Source organism: Pocillopora damicornis, chromosome 6 (genome assembly GCF_964200805.1).
Source record: "Pocillopora damicornis chromosome 6, jaPocDami1.2, whole genome shotgun sequence".
Classification (NCBI taxonomy): domain Eukaryota; kingdom Metazoa; phylum Cnidaria; class Anthozoa; order Scleractinia; family Pocilloporidae; genus Pocillopora; species Pocillopora damicornis.
In genome coordinates, this window is record NC_142675.1 from 7792501 (window position 1) to 7804058 (window position 11558).

General features: G+C 39.2%; 1 pseudogene across 1 annotated transcript in view; it reads right to left on the reverse strand.

Annotated features, from left to right (window-relative positions):
- Positions 1-5406, reverse strand: part of LOC113683764 (RYamide receptor-like) — a 24071-nt pseudogene extending 18665 nt beyond the window's left edge. The window contains exon 1 of the transcript XR_016187945.1: positions 4039-5406. The product of XR_016187945.1 is annotated as an RYamide receptor-like (transcript). The remainder of the gene's footprint in view (positions 1-4038) is intronic.
- Between the last annotated feature and the right edge of the window lie 6152 nt (positions 5407-11558).

Sequence of the window (11558 nt, forward strand, 5' to 3'; positions counted from 1 at the left end):
TAAATATAAATTGTCGACCGCCTATGCTTTACATACAAATGTGATGCAAAAATGGGGTTTGCATCGCGGGTAAATGTAATCAAAACGACGTGCAGCGGAATGTTTGCTACAATTGTAAATTCATGTTTCGGTGCGGTAGATTTATCTATTTACCACATTTTTAGTTCATGTTAAATCTGATGCAAATGTGCAGTTTTTCTTCTCATTTGCTTTGGACTGTAAAGATTGAGTAAATGCGGTATTTACCATCTTTGCTTCGCGTGCAAATATTATCCAACGATGGAATTTGCCTCGGGGCAAATATAAACAAATTTGATCAAATGTGGTATTTACTTCATATTTGCATTGATTTTGCAGTTGTTGTAAATCCATTTTTTCGTGCAGTGTGAAAAAAAAAAGAAAACATTAATAAAGGCATGTTATCTTGGACCCTCAAACAGTCTCATCTCAATCTTCCAAACATTTGTTAATTCTTTTTCAGTACATAGTTCGAGTTTGTAGCCGATAAAACGCGACCTCTCATTGGCTAATTCTAAGGTTCTAGGGCATTATTCTCCCATATTGCCCACGGACGATTATGGACTATAAAGTCTTATGATAAACAACTTATTAACCTCAAACGTTTGGACTTTACGGGAAAATATCGAACCTCGGCTTTGCCGTATAATGAAATCGTTCAGTAAAATAACGTTTTGAAAGCAATAAGCTACCTCTTGACTCTACATAGGCCAAAAGACTTAAGCATAACTGATACAATAAAGTTCTCGTGAACTGAAAGGCGATCGGCGGATGACAGAGAGTAGCCTGTGATCATGCCCTCCTTCCCTGTAAAAAAAAATGCCTGATCGCAGGTTAGAGAGAGAGAAGAGCGCAGAGCGCGATTAGGATCGAGTCTGCCTCACTACTTTTCCCTTTTCGCCGGTTTTCATTTTTGATTTATTCTCCATGGAATGCTGTGTCCGAAACTATTCGACACTCGGTGTTTCAAAATGTTAATGACTAACTTTTTGACTTGACTGAAGGCTTCAAAAAGCATCTTCTTATGAGTTCCAGTATGCCCTTCAGAATGAAATTGTCAAGCCACTGCACTCTTTATTTTATAACAATGTTGTTTTCCCAATCGAGGTTGAGTATTCTTATTTCTCTGCCGATTTTACGCTTACATCAGAGCGTGTGACATTTCTGTTTTCAAAGTGTCTGGATGATATTAGAGTAATTTTGGAGCCAGCCTACAGATATAGGGGAATCGAACATACGGCTAGTGGTATCTGGGTTGTTTTCTGGCCAGTTTTGCCGTTTAGGAGAAGTAAGGATTTTAAACGGTTTGATTAAAAACATGATTGTGTTGTATTTACAAATTTTCATCACAAATAATATATTCGTTTCAAAATCTTAGCCTGGGGTTAACATTTCGCAAATTTCAGCCTCGATATTCTAATAAAACACATTCTTAAAACAAAAATAGAGTGTACCATATTGGTAGCGGAAATTTCGAATCCCAAAGATCTGAAAACTTTTTTGCAGCCCCACTGCGAACGGTTTCATCATCTTCACTAATGTCCTTTCAGTATGTAACCGTGGATTTTTTTTTCTGAACATTTTAGGTCGTTCAATCATAGTTAATAGAGCGGAATTGTTATGAAACCCGACAAAGTTCTTTGTTGTAGTTTTTTGTTCGCTTTTTTGGCCTTGACCGTGCACAAAAAAAAACAGTTGTTTACTCTGTACTGAGGAACTAACCAATAGAAACTTGCGTAACTCATGCATAATGTATAAGGCCAAAACAAAAGATTGTGCACGGTCGGGCACCTTCCAACCTAAATCTTGGCATCTTTGTTTGCTCCTTTGATGTTTGCCGGGTTTCATAACCATTCCCCTTTATTAGCTATGGTTCAATAAATCTCTTATTAGCCTGTCTAGACTTCAGGCCGGTGGCATTCTCGCGCATGCCGGGTTAATAATTCACTGTTAATCAACACAGCCAGATATATCGATTGACGTGTTTAGAAGCCAGAAATAAGGAATAATTCACTGTTAATCAACACAGCCAGAAAGCCATTAAATGGAAATATGTCGATCGACGTGTTTAGAAGCCAGAAATAAGGAAAAGAAACACAATTAAGACCCCTTCCCTGGAGTTCTTCGTGTGTAAATTTGTTTCTGTGGAGTGTTAGGCCATTTCAAAATAAAAAAAATCGCCGAGTGGTACATTTATTATTTTCTTCACATTGTGCTTAATTTACACATTAATTCACTCTTCATGTTTCCAGAACAAATTTGAAAAGAATATAAAGCCCAGGGAGTACTCCCAGAAAAGTCGAGACTCTAGCTATTTATGGCTGAAATCCGCCATGGTCGCTACCCTATTTCTGACTTGACCAAAACCTCGACAAATGAATGAAGGGGTAAGTTTCTAAAGAAACTGTGGTGCTGCGTCGGTGGGAGAGTATAGAAGGTAATTTATTAGTGTTAACAACTGGGTTGAAAACGTAAATTAGCCACCGTAAAGAGTAAAAAAGCTGACGTTTCGAGCGTTAGCCCTTCGTCAGAGCGATTAGAGGAATTGTGGGTTGTGTATGGATTTATATGTAGAAAGTGGAGCTACGCCATTGGTGGGAATATGATGACGAAATATCATTCTTAAAAATTTTAAATTACTCCAAAACGATTCAGAGACTGGCACTATCTTTTCGCAACCCCCACTTATTTCATTCAAACGTGACAAAAACATAGGCAACTTTTTAGTCAGGAGTTCATTTCAAACCAATGACCAATCTGGAACTTTTAAATGCGCTCGCTCACGATGCAAAACTTGTCCTTTCATTCACAACGTACAGAAAATATCGGGACCCAAAAGATCTATTAAGATCATTGATCACTTTACGTGTACCTCCGCCAATGTTATTTACTGCATAACTTGCACTTATTGCAATAAGTTATACATCGGCGAGACAGGAAGACGACTGGGTGACCGATTCCGAGAACACCTTCGCGATGTGGAAATAAATGACAAGGACGCATCCAAGCCAGTCGCTAGACACTTTAATCTTCCTTATCATTCTAAACAGCATATGGCAGTTTGCGGCCTTTCCTTACATCTAGGCAGTTCGGAAAGCCGTAAAACACTAGAACAAAAATTTATATTTCAAATCGGCACCCTTAATCCCCACGGAATCAATGAGCGCTTTTCATTCAACTAATTTATTCCTGTTTTTTCGTCATCATATTCCCACCAATGGCGTAGCTCCACTTTCTACATATAAATCCATACACAACCCACAATTCCTCTAATCGCTCTGACGAAGGGCTAACGCTCGAAGCGTCAGCTTTTTTACTCTTTACGGTGGCTAATTTACGTTTTCAACCCAGTTGTTAACACTAATAAATTACCTCCAAAACCTCGACAGCCTATTTACGACCGTCGCCCGTTGCGGCTGGCAAAGTTGCACTAAACATGTTTAAGGCATTTGTTGATGGTCTTACCGATAATGATGAAAAAGTAGCTTCTTCTAAGAAACATATCCTGTGTAGAACCAAAAAGGCTAAAATCACCAAAACCGATATACTATTTCCGACCGAAACGACTGAAAATCCCTTCCCTTTAGAGCCGGACATACTTATATAGTCCATATAAGGGAGTAACCCCTCCCTGGGGGGAATAACGCTAGCTTTAACCTGGCACGTTTTTCTAAATTATGGTCTTTCTCAGTCTCGGCGTCCACGTGAAAAGGTAATTTGCACAGCCTCTTCAACGCGTGTTTGACAGAAAGTTTTGAAAATCTTTGCAAACAGCGAGTGGCGGACTACGCCGGAACATTCCGTCGTTGCGTCGCTCGTTGGCTCTACGCCGGCTCGTAAAAAAAGCAAAACTCGTGGTCCGCTTTCCAAACAAGAAAGAAACAAAATCGAAACCTCTTACTTGCTCAATGAGGACTAGACCTCTCACTAGACGATAAATGCGGCGTGTATGAACAGTCTCCACGACGGCATCGATCGCTACTGACACTGATAGATATTTCCCCGGGCCGGGATATTTACCTCTTAAAAGTGGAAGCCCGTCCTCACTGAAATAATTCTGCCTTCAATATCGGAATTACCAGTATGAAACTGATCATTTCTTGAGGAAACGCAGTGAAATTCGCGACCAAGAGTGCGTTAAGCATGTGCCATCTGTCAAGATTGCTGACTGATTCGACGCTGAGGGTAGCCTGCCTATTATTAAGTCTCCTATTTCTTTTCCGCGCAGTAGGTGATGGCTACACACCCAAGAGAGGTTGTAATCTTCACCAGTCATCTCGCGTGAGACAATTGAATGATTTTTTACGGGCCGTAAAATTGTCTATTTATGTTTTTAACTTTTATACATGTTTTTCTTTTTTTTATCTCACAGCCAGCTCGATTTATGCAGATCGATAGTCAATTATCTTTAGTCTATAGATCCTTCTATATATAGCTAACGTAGCTGGAGGGGGTAAAGAAATTTGCGGATGGACGGATTTGCGAGTCACCTATTTACCCCCTCTAGCTGGTTTCGGCGGAGGAGCAGAGCACGCTATTATTTTGGGGCAAGGCGGCGAAGAAACTTTAGTGAGCTCTAATCACCATTCTTCTTGCCATTTTACCGCTCTGCTCGAAGGAAAAAATGGTAACGAATAAACCATGTGCTGGCTTTTCGGCCGGGGGTTTCGGCGGCCTCATTAAGTTGTAAACTGGTCAAACCGGTATTTTATCAGTCCCTGGCTTTCGGTTGATCAGTCGCAAACACACTCTCTCTAATGTGAATGATCTACTTGAAGAATGCTAGGGAACAAGATTTGAGGGGTGTTCGCCCGGGGGTGCCCTTCCAGAGATGGGGCCTTCTGTCACACATGGTGCTTTGAAGCTGGAATGAACGACGGCAATGTTTAGTAATTTCAATAAAAAATCTTTGTCGGTTTGTTTTCCTAGCAACTGTTTACAGATGAATTTATCTTACAAAAGTTCAAAACACACTGTAGTGAATAAACTCATCTATCATCGCTTTATCAAACATCGTCCAAGTGTAAAATACTGTAGTGAGCAAACAAAATATTTTTGTAGATCATTATTTTTCTTTGCTTAACGCAATTCGCGAGTATGACGCGTGAACGTCAAAGAAAGAACCATTTCAAATCGATAAAATCGAGTTAACTGTGAATTCTCTTCTGCTGTGTTGTTTTGATAAATCGAATGCAGATCGGCGGTCGTTAGTTGCTGCTGTGATTATAATATATTATTCCGTCCCTAAATCAAACAACAACTTTAACATAACTGCCCTTCAATTTTTTAACCTCCGTAGATGTACCCCTTTTTCGGGAAAGCGATCTCACACTAAAGAAAGACCGTTCCATTAGTCCGATTCAACTGATGGATACTCATTGTTCATTGAGTTTTACATTGTTGTAGTGAATGATGAATGAAAGGCCACACATGTTTTTAGAGATTAGAATAGTGAATCCTGAGAGTAGAAGAAATGTCTGCAAAACTAACAAGGTTCTAGAACTGAGCAGTAAAGTTGATCAGATCAGAGAGAGCAGCAGAAAGAACTTGACAAATCCGTTGTGAGCGACGTTGGCGGCGCGCTTTTCATCATTCATGAGATCTCATGAAGAACTCACGTATTGTGAAATAATGATATAAATCCAGCTTAGATCTATTTCTCATCAAAAATGATTGGAAACAATCAAAAGCAACTTACGTTTTCAGCATTTGCTGCGGTTCGCGGCTGTTGATCTGTCAAGGACTAAAATGTTCTAAGCTGCTGCATAAGGTAAGTACACTAATTTCAGCTGCGTGTTTAGCATATTAAATGCTCAATACTAAATGGCATGTCGTTGACAGTTGAGCCCTGGAAACAAACAAAGACAAACAGAAAGTTTGACGTTCTCGACATTTCACGTGCCATATTTTGTGTTACCAACAGACAAAGTTTGTAGAGCTTTCTGCAAATCACTGTTTGATATAAAATTCACGATCAAGATTAGACAACTGCTTGAATAATCCAAGTTTTTCTCATCGAACCTAAATTGCAAGTAACTGTGCTGCGACCAGTCGCGTCTATATTTTATTGTTTGTATAAGACTTTTTTTCCGCGAAAAAAAAGGAAGTGTTCTATGGTGCTCTAAATCTAGTTTAGCTTTCCTGTGTTTTTCTCGGTCTATGTAAATTCCATTCCAGCTCAGAACAAAAGCCCTAAACGTCCTTAGTTTTCTTTAAAAAAAGTGAAACGAATTTAAAACATTTCTTCTATGTTTAAACATGTTGAGTTCCTAAAACACGAATGCCAAGCTAAACAAGTAATACTAAAAACAGTTTTATCCTCAATATATCTGAAGTTAAGTTTTCTAACAACGTCATTTTAAAAACAGGTTTGTCCGCGTCTGAAGTTATAACGAAACCCCATGACTTAAGCGGGATAAAATTGTATCAATTTATGATTAGGGATTGATGTGTTTTTCATTTTACTTCATTTTACTCCGTTATTAGTCTAGAAATGCTCTAAGAACAACTGAGAGTTGAACTATTGAATAGATTCAGAAGTAAAGTTTATCTACCGGTATCTTTTTTACGTGATTGTGAATCTAGTATCTCTGCGCGGCACGGAATTCACTCCATGCCATACATACATGCATGCATACATACATGCATACAGCCTTTAATTTGCACGCGATGTTAAGTCAAAGGTGGGTCGTGTACAAAATGAATAAAACAAAACAAATAAAATTATTCAAATCTTAAACTGCAATAAACACTGGAAGATCTAATATAATGACAAGAAGTTAAGGTAGGTACGTAAGGAACATGATAGGGGAAAAGGGAAAAAGCAGAAGAATCTTATAAACAGAAGCTTAAAAAATAACTCAAGATATTTGCAGTCAAGTTTCTGGCTCTGTTATCAGAAAGCAAAGTCTAACTGCCGCATTTGGTAGACCTTGGTGGTTATACTCACCAAAATATTGCGCGATCCTCCGAATGAAAGGCGGCTGTATTCGCAGGCTAGATAGCAAGAGGCGTTGTTATTTTTAAAAGGAAGTGCTTTTGCGGTAAATGTCCCGGAAATTTGAAATTGATTACCACGCATTTTAATAAAGAGATTTTATTTTCACTGATGTTTTTTTCAGGCTTAACCTTTACAGGGAAATTTCAATTATTACCAGGACACCTTAAAACGTTATGGTTCATATAATTCATGCTTAATTACAATTGGTTTGAATCGATCTTGTAAAATTACTGCAGAAACACTGATGAGTCCCAAAACAACTGCCGTTAGGAAATTTGACAGAACTAGAAAAGCTGTTGGGACACGACGAGAAGACAGGGGAGTGTTTCTACCGCTTTAATTTTCGAATTCCATCAAACTTGAGCTGAATTTTTTCACCCGGCCCCGGTTTTTTTCTCAGTTGACAGCTTAGCCGAGACCTCCCAAATGAAAGAACTTAGCAACAGCCTTAAGATAAGAAATGCATTATCTGTAGTAGTCCTCATTTGGGTTCAAAAACACGCACGGATATTTTCCCTACATTTTCGTGTGACTCGTCCGGTGTTCAGCCGAGTTGTACGGGTGCAAAGAAATGACCTGGTTGTAAAGTCTTGAAACTGTCGCTGGTTTGCAATTTGCAGAATCGTATTCAGGTGTCGGATGATATGAAAAGCAATGGTTTGGACTGCCCATGAAAATAAAATTCAAGCAAGTTATTCGTCTGTCCGTTTATTAGAATTGTAGCACCGCTGCGCATCGCTTTCAGTTGGCTGGTCAAATTTGTTCTCAAGTGTAGCGTAGACCATACGTGGAAGTACATTTCGGCTTCTTTGATCTATGAACTTAGTGAAGTCCAAGTAAGTTCATTTTACCCCTTCACAGTAGGTTTCCCTTAACACCTACTGCATTAATTGCAGTCTTTGCAAAAAGTTATACATCGGCGAAACAGGGAGACGACCAGGCGACGGGATTCCGAGAACACATTCGTGACGTAGAGAAAGACGACAAAAACGCATCTTAACTGGTCATGAGACACAACTCCAGAACAAAAGAAAAAAATTTTCAAATTGGCACACTTAATTCTCACGGTATCAACAAACGCTCTTCATTCAACTAATTTATTCTGTTGTTTGTCACGTTACCATGTACCAATTGCAACAAACAGCCCAGTTCCATCTTTCTGTATATAAACCACACACAACCCACTGTTCCTCGATTCGCTCCGACGAAGGACTAACGCTCGAAACGTCAGATTTCGAATCTCTTTATGGCAGCCAATTCACAATATCAACCCAGCTGATAAAACCAAATTATTTTGTAATACTCCCCACCGACGCAGCACCACAGTTTCTTTGGAAACTTGGCTCTAGCCAGCCCTCTATTCCATTCACACACCCTACACCTACCTGTGGTGATGTAAAAAGCTGATTTAGCCTATTCCGTCGGCACCTACAAACCGAACCTCAAGGCTCGGTTTGGCCGGCGGAGCACAATTCAGGAACGGAATCACTTAGTTTGAATTAGATACAGAAAGGAATTCAAGTAATTACTTTGACAGGATGATATTGGAAATAAACTCTAAAATTACAGTGTACAAATTTTATTTTAAATGTAATTTTGATACTGAATTTTATTTTCTATTTGAACATCTGACTAACACAAACGGGAAGTCTCAAACTTGCCGGCCTTGACCTTGTCAGTAGTGGCTTTTATACATTTCCAACTGCCTTGTTCGCCTGGATTCTATTCTTATTGATTCAGCCTGTGTACACAATGTTACACTAGTCATTAATTACCTCAAGCTCAAGAAAATCAAGAAATTCATTTCCCATTCTTTCCTCTTTTTAGAATGGCAGATTCATATCATCGCCTCATCTGGTACATATCACCCCGGGCTACAAGATTAAATTTGACATTTTACCAACGTGCACTGCCTGTTGTGGTGACACTTAAAAATATTAGACTCTTGTCAAGCTGAGACGTATCCGCACACACCCGTGCAAATATTTGTCTGGAAACCGACAAGTTTGTTAGTCATGTGTTATATGCACGCTCTCTTTGACGACCTTCGAGCGAAGGAGTTCCCGTTTTGATTCTAAAAAACGTACTAGTGCGCAAGTGCAGTACGGAGAACGGTGTATTGTTTTCCAAGACGACAAACATCACATCGGTAGATTGATTAATAGAACAATTTAATACTCTCCTTAGGTTTCCCGACAAATGATGAGATTGCCATAAAAAAGTGATTTGGGGCAGGACATATAAGGAGTATAAGCCCTTTGATGCATTCAAATTAAGCTATTTTGCTTAGAATTTACTGATACAGTTGCCAACCCGTCGCCTATATTTAGTCTCAAGGGAAGTAGGGTGTGTGTGAAAACAGGGTTTTGCCTTCACAAATGAACGGACGGACGGGGACAACTCTTAAAAACTCTTCTGGGTAAAGGCTCTCCTTGGGGGCACTCGCTGGCTGCGGGAAGGTAACCGGAATCTATTACGGTTGCTGACTATCCTTGAGAGAAAGATTAACGACAACAGGGTTGGCTCCAACGTAGATTTATTCTTCAAGCTCTACTAGAATTTTGACCAGAACGGACCTAGCCAGGGCTGGTTCGACCCCGTTCTCTTCCTAACTTAACCGCTAAGCTTTACAGAACAGTCCTATTTAAGCCTAACGTACATGGATAACGTAATGTCATGAATAATCTAAAGGATCATGTAATCTACTACACTATTGGCTAAGTAGGAATTTCGCCTTTTACAACATTAATTACTTTAAAGAGTTCCGGTGGATAACAGTTACACAAAAGGACATGACAGGTGGCTGTTACAGTTTAACACTAATAACAACTGCTTACGGGTGACTAAAGGAGAACTGGTAGTGTTTACGCTTTGCTGAACTAAGTTTTCTACGTGGAATATTTTATTTTGAAGCGTAAGCATGAAAGAACTCGATAACTGAAAATCCTATCGTTACATGTGTTTCTTTGAGAAAATCCAAGATTAGATTCTTAAATCTAAGAGAGAGAAAATCCGAAGACGGATTTTGCGTTTCTTTACTTGACAGATCAATCCAAGATCTCTCGGATCGTGGTGCGTCAAAGGAACGGAAGAATCCACTTCCAGAGTGCAAGGATTCTTCGGTTTCTTCGACGAACCATGATCCGAAAAATCTGTTTGGTAAAGAAACCCAAAATCCATTCTCGGATTCTTTCGGATTCAAGAATCCAATATTGGATTTTCTTAAAGAAACGCACCCTGAAGCGTTGCGACCCACCGAATATTAAGATAGATATAGTGTTCTATTCTATGGTGTCGGTTCTTCCGCTTTCTGAATACAGCCACCGAAAAAGGCACGCTCTAATTCGACACTTGTCAAAACTATATCTAGTAACGTTGACAGTATATTAATATCAATGTTTGACTTCTGTGTTATAGGCAGCTTTGACAGTTTGTATTCAATCGCTCTTTGAGTTCTTTCTAGCTTCGTTAGATACAATTAACTAAACCGTGCGGTGTGTTTTTTAAAAGTGTAAGAGTTTCGTTGTATTTTACTGAGGATTTGAGCCCGAAAATGTTCGTAACATGTCTCATCCAGTTTTGAAAACGAGTGCTACGCGTAAATCACAAGTCTCCGACAACCAAAACCACTCCTACTACCATTCTTTACGTGTTCGCAGTATTTGTTTTCATTTCCCTAACGAGAAAACACAAAGCTCTACATTCCTAACGATGGCAACTTCAGTTTCTTAGGAATGTTAAACACATTCTTTTCGTCGGTTTACCTGGCTTCCCGCCCTTTATACAACGAAAGTCCTTAAGCTTGGAAAGGAGAAAACACATGAATTAGCAGCCAGCTGAGAAGGGTTTGATAAGTGTGATATTTAAAGTAAGCCTCGTTTTTTGGTTTATTGTTTTGATGCCTTTATGATAGATTTTTGTCAGATTTGTTATAATGGAGCATTTTCATTGTGTGACGGTTTTGGCAGCAGCTCGGGACTTGCTGACAAATTCCATTGAAATCTCGCAATATCGGAGATCGCAAGGTTTAGACAAACAAGGGTTTGAATTTATCGTTCGTTTTTTTTCTCTTTATTTGTCATTATTTACGAAAAGGCCTGTTGGCAGCCCAGACTATACTGATATCTATGCCATTGTCCATCCCGTATTTACCCTGCAGTCAGTCGATATCTGTAGATTTCAAAGGCATAATCTCGAAAATTCCCAATTTCCAGTTTTTTTGTTTGCAAAAAGAACATCTTCTTAATGCCATCTTTTGTGTTGATTCACCTACCGCAAAAATCACTTACGCATATTTTATTCCATGGCAGATTTTCAAGAGAGCAAGTAATAAAGTGACAAAGCGCTTTTTCAAATCGCGGGAGGTTAGTTTGGCAACGAAACTGACAATGGCGAAAAACGTTTTATTCGGTTTTTAGCAGAACAAAAATCACCCGGAGGGCAAATAAAATCACTTACTACATACTTCGCTTGACTGAGAGCTTGCAATTAGTTTGGTAATGACAGGCAGTAAACAAGAAATTGCTTTGTAAATAAAACG